Genomic DNA, 6,000 nt, shown 5'->3' with positions numbered 1-6,000 from the left:
TGTGTGACGGTTACGTTTATGTCCTAAATGCCTTCTGTTGGCGTGGCGACGGTGACACAATGTTTTCGCCCATACTGGAAGTGACGACAATTCAAGATGGCGGCGCCCTTGCGGAAAAGGTCTATAGAAGGGCGCCGGCGCGGGAAAAAAAACGGTTTCTTCCCCGACTCGCCGATAATCCTCTGCTCGAGCGCCGCCAAGTTTTCCGAGGGAGGATGCAAACCCAGGAAGCGACATCAACCCGAAATCTGATTTTCGGTATTTGGAAAAAAGCGGCCGTAGCGCGTTCGCAATTGCGTAAAAATTCATGTTTTACGATTGCCGTTATTAAATGTTCTAGAAATGTCGCCTACAATGCTTCTAAAGTTCCTGATTTTTGACGTCACCGATCAAAAAAAGCAAGGACGTGAGCGCGGGAGATATAAACGCCAAAAATAAAAAAACGCGCGCGCGTCGAAGAATTTTTTTTTTTGTGATGCGTTTTTTTTTGCGTTTTTATGACTGCAACTTGCGTCGTTTTTGACAATTAAAAAAGTTACGAACTTTTGGGGTTTCAGTTCCCCTTTAAGGAGGCAGGAAACATTTCGGAATCTTTTATATTGGGTCGCAACTACGTTTCCGCTAGAACAAAATCGGATACGGAAGGTTCAGCCAATAAATGAAGGCTTTCACGCTTTGGCAATATACTTCTTATATTAGTATAAAGTACAGAATATGATGCACAATTTATCTGTCTGAGGACATTGACGGGCGTCTTGAGTCCACGTATCCTATGGGTGCTAAACTTCTACAACCACTTTCGGTTTTCGTACCTAAAAAAAAGATCTGTTTTTCGATGATAAGCTCCTGAAACTTTAGCTTATAGAAGTCTTGTTCTGTTTTTCGATGATAAGCTCCAGAAACTTTAGTTTTTAGCAGTCTTGTACACGTTACTAAAAAAAATAATCGATTACAATTACTATTACTCTTGGCTAAAAAGTATTCGATTAGATTACTTGATTTCTCGACGGCAAAAGTAATTGGACATTACTTAAAGAAGTAATCGTTACTTTTTCGAATACTTTATTGTGTGAAGACACATCTCTAGTGCTCATAACAATGAACTACTTCCAACCTATATTTCACATTTGCACCAGTATTGAAGAAGAAAACCTGGCTCCCTCTTCGTGGTCTTTGGACCTTCACAACCCGGACACAAGCATAGAATTCGTTTGAAGACGTTTAATGATTTTGGCGTTCGCCAGTGTGTGTGTTGGGGGGGGGGGGGGGGGGTGCAGAGGGGGCTCTAGATCTTGTTCATCTTGAGCAAGGGTTGTCGCTCAAAGTTTGCGTCGCTCATTTTATTATTCACATGTGGATGAGCTCGCATGTTACACAAAAGAGCTGCAGCTCCAGGATTTGAAACGGATCATGTGTAGTATCCATTAGCGGAAGAGATCGCCCCGACCACTTCTCAACTCGAAACCTTGCTTGTCACGAAGACCACGTAGTGGAAATGGGGATATATTTCAACTGCCTTTTTTATATTTTGCATCCGCTTTAGGCATTCTTCAATTCTTGTTCTCCTACCGGCTGCGAGTAGGTACCCTAAGCAGGATTTTTTTTATTTCTGTGTGTGTCTGCTCTGTGTGAAGGGGCTAGTTTGAACGAAGGACTCACAAAGCTACATTCTGCTTCCTCAAACTTCGCCCTGAATGGCCTTTGTCACGCACTGTGGCTTTCCTGGGGCTTCCCACACCCAATCCCAGCTCGACAAAAAAAACAAAAAAACGGACATTTCACGGAAACTGTACATAGAAAGAGATTGACCTCGTATCCTACAGCTCCGCCAAAATCTTTTTTCCGTTCAAAAAAAAGAAGCAAATTGTATTTTTGTCATTTCATAAAAAAAGGCATGTTGCGGGGGGGGGGGGGGGAGGGTGGCGGGGGGGGGGGGGGGTCTACACGGACAAATTGTAACGGTTACAAGTAATTTTTATTACTTCAAAAAGTAATCAGAATACTCTTGTGACTACTTCCTAATAAAAGTAAGAAACTTATTACAAAATTGCTCCATAAGTAATCGATTACAAGTAATTTAATTACTTGTAATGCGTACGGTACAAGTCTGGTTTATAGTGACTTTTTTTAGTTTTGAAAATATTATGAGCTCTTGACATAGTTCTCGTGTGCCAGAAGAACAGTCTTCATTCATCGCGAGCGAGATGCACTTAAACTTGAAAGCCTTCCTCAGAATTAGATCCTTTTTCTTCGCCGAGAATTCAGCTATGACTGGGCGTTTTTTGTCCACTGCGAAGCAACCGATCTTCTGGGCGCGTCCAACTCTGCCTGGCTCCACTGGTAGCGCAAGATGCTCAGAACAGGTATCAAGAATCAGCTTCTCTGACTTAGTCCATGTCTCTCCAGCTTTGCCTGGTAAGCCTTAGAAACGCAAGTCTTTGTGTATTTTCCACGCATTTTCAGAAGTGTAGACCATGATTTTTTTTTTTTTTTTTGGAACCGGTAACAGAAAAGATAACGACCGAGCAAACGACATGAACGGAAAGATATTGAATATTTGTTGTTTCTATTCGTATTGTTTGTGTTTGTTCTTGTCGTGTACGGGTCCACGTACATGAAACCTAAATACAATGCAAAAAAGAAAAACTCCAGAACAGTCCCCGTATGCCCACATATTTCAGAGGAACCTGTGCGGTAAACAGTGCGCTCTTTCGCGTGAATCCTCGATGGATGAAACAAAAGGGTTTGAAAGAATGTGAAAACGTTCTTTTTTTTATATTTGATTCATAGGACCTTACTCAATGTCTTAACAACAAAAAAAAAATGTTCTTGCTTGAGTATGTGTTTATTTATGGAATTACACGTGTAGTTTCTGAGATGATTTAAATAATCCAACCATGTTCGGTGGCAGGTTAAAAAAAGATTCGAAACTTCCATTCCAGCACGAGATCGCTGCCATCCGCTTGGCTGTTGCCGCGTGGTGCGACGAAGCGTGGTCTGAAGCAGGGGTCACACTGGTTATAAATTACACAAAAGACAGTGTGCAAACAGCTTCGAACTCGGGTTCACTAGAGATACGTGCTTCAAATGCCGAGGCATTCGAACCACGGTTATTGCGGTGACTCGTTTTTGCAACAGTCTTTCTCTGATGTATGTGCAGTGTGACCCCTACTTTAGGGAGGAACCTTAAAGCTCGATGAGGAGCATCTACATCGTTCTGAACCTTTCCCAAACTATACGTTGTTTTTATTTCAAGAATTCGAGCTCGTCTGGTCATCAAATGTAAAGATATTATAAAAAAGAACGATATCACGGCAATTCTACATTAAAACTACCTGATATACTTCTTTTTTATTAGTGTTTTCGTGTGGGTCCTTATATACTTCACGAAGAAAAACAGGGATGAGGGTGTTTCATCGGGTGTTATTTTTTAACAATCATTAGGGAGACTACCTAATTATCATTTAATATACATACTATCTAAAACCTTTGTGAAGTTCACTGAAGATTCGAAGCGGGGAAAAAAGACAAAAAGAAATTCAGATTTTTTTTTTTGAGGCGCGTTTGTTCTAAGATGCTCCAAACTTCTTCTATTATTTCACCGTTTATCTTTATTCACATCTCCGATAGCCGATAACTTAAGTTCTGGTCGGGGTCGCCAGGAAACAGATGTGACCGTTATTCGCTCAATGGATTTCGACGATCAAGTTACACAATGTTTTCGGGGTACGACGGCAACTGATTGGGCTTAGTGTAAGCTTTCAATGTGTTGACTTATAGCAGGAAATACGGAAAGCCGGGGCGCATCGCTACGAGCATCACTCCAGTGTGTGTTGCATAAACAAGTATAAAGTCGCAGTCCCTCTGCCCATACGTTGTACAGGCTGCAGACATGATGAGTGAGTTATTGGCGGAAACGCCTGAAGCATGTTCGAAAGCGTTTGCTTCATACATACATGCATGTGTTTCAATCTTGTCTGCAGAACGTTGTTGTGCGACTAAGGTGAAAGGACCGCCATTCAATGAGGGAACACACCTCAGCCAGTGTCTTCGGACTCTTTCTTGTGAAGCATTAGCAGTGCGGCCAAGGTTTACGGATCATTAAGAGGCCTAAGAGGCGCAAACAAACTAGGCCAAAGAAGGTACAAGACAACATAACTAACTCAATTAAAATGAACAAAATTTAAACCTATTTAGTATCGGCGAACTAGCGAAAAGACAAGTTTTTATTGACAGGTTCGTCCGCGACAGACCCTGCGAAACTTGAAAAAAAAAATATTACCCTCATGCTTGCCTTAGATCTGCAGGTACTAGTTCCAGAAGAGATGTTCAGACCATAAGCCTTCAACAGCTATTCTGTAGTTTTACTATGAATATTCTTTAAGTTTTATTGTGGAGCCCTAATTCAATAATTACTGGTGGTTAGGCGCAGGTAGTCCTACGTTGAGGATGGTTTTGGGATGCCAAAGTAATTGAATCAAATCTGGACTGAACCTCTAGAATAGGATGGTTTCATATTTTGAAGGCTTACCAAGATCGCCATGTGAGCAGTAGGGAATCGAACCGTTGTTGTTGTAGGGGTCGTAGGGTGTGCCGTCGTCGATTTCGCCCAATCCGTGAAAAAGGTCGCCTGCCGCCAGCATGTATCGAACCTAGGTCAGTTGCATACGAAAGGGAGAGATTACCGCAATGACACGTCGTTTATATTTAATATTATCGGGATCTGACAATACCAATAAAATGGACGACGCATAATGTTAAAAGACTGGCCATGTCAGCGACTCCGTGGCTAACATAGCAGGGTTAAAAGACAACTTATCGCCTCACCGCTCTCACCAGCTCAGAAACCCAATCTGGTACAAAAATTTGCGCCTTCCACACCCCTGCAACGTATTTTAGTGACTCTCCAAAATGTTCCTGAAACTGTCAAGCATCGACATCAACGTTACAACCAGCCACTTGAAAATTTCTCACATTGTGTAGGCCCAATAGCATAACCGTGTCGTACAGTACGTTGTGCATATTCCCTGCAGCCAAATACCTAGTACCATATAGGTCAAATGACATGGCTTTCTTCAATGTACATCATAGAGCATTCCAAATGAATGCCCTGCCCCACAACCTACAAGTGCATGCTAAACTATCTGCGTTTTTGTTTTGGCACAAAACACGCTTCACTTTTTTACGCTAGAAACAATAAATTTTTCTATATCCATTCTCGTAACACAGTGAAGAACATTCAGCCAAGGTACGCAGTATTAACACATCTATACAATAGAACAGCAATGACTACATCGACAAGTGATCGTTACAACTGATTTTTAGAACCATCGCCTAAATACAAAACAAAAACCTGCCTGAAAAAGCCTGTGGGTTGGACGGCTCCGCGGAGCTAAGCGTGCATTTCTCCAGCAAAAACAAATGCGAAAAAAAAACTCCGGCAGGATTTTGTGTACTCGCACTTGACAAACAGTGGAAGGAAACTCGTCATTCGCATCATGTAGAAAGGATAATCGGTTCACCAACTGCCGCAGAAATAAATGAGCGAATTACCGGCCCCCAGAACGGACTCTCCGAAAAAGGTTATTTCGGCTCGTCCCCTCCGAGAGCGACACCCCTATGAATACAGCGAAACCTTGGTGGAGTCTGTCAGTGTTCACATGGGAACAGCGCAGTACTTGCAGAACATACCACAGATTGCTCGCGAAAAACAAACAGCACACCGCGGCACTTGCGAACATCGACAAGTCCGCGCACTTCCGTCTCCGCCTATTTAGCAATTCGACTTTGTGTTTCCGCCAGTAAGATTTACTGTCACGGTGTATTTCATTGGGACACACATAAATTTACTGGGTATTGTTACCCAGTTGCTGTTGTCTAATACTCAAGGCGTAGACTAACACTCTCCATGACAAAACCCCACAAATTTCTTTCAACTTCAGCCACTTCCACTATATTTGTAAAAAGGTTAACTGTACCTACTGTCTCAATTATGAAATT

The sequence above is a fragment of the Ixodes scapularis genome, unplaced genomic scaffold (assembly GCF_016920785.2).
Source record: "Ixodes scapularis isolate PalLabHiFi unplaced genomic scaffold, ASM1692078v2 ptg001547l_1___fragment_1__unscaffolded, whole genome shotgun sequence".
NCBI lineage: Eukaryota > Metazoa > Arthropoda > Arachnida > Ixodida > Ixodidae > Ixodes > Ixodes scapularis.
This window is presented reverse-complemented; position numbering follows the sequence as displayed.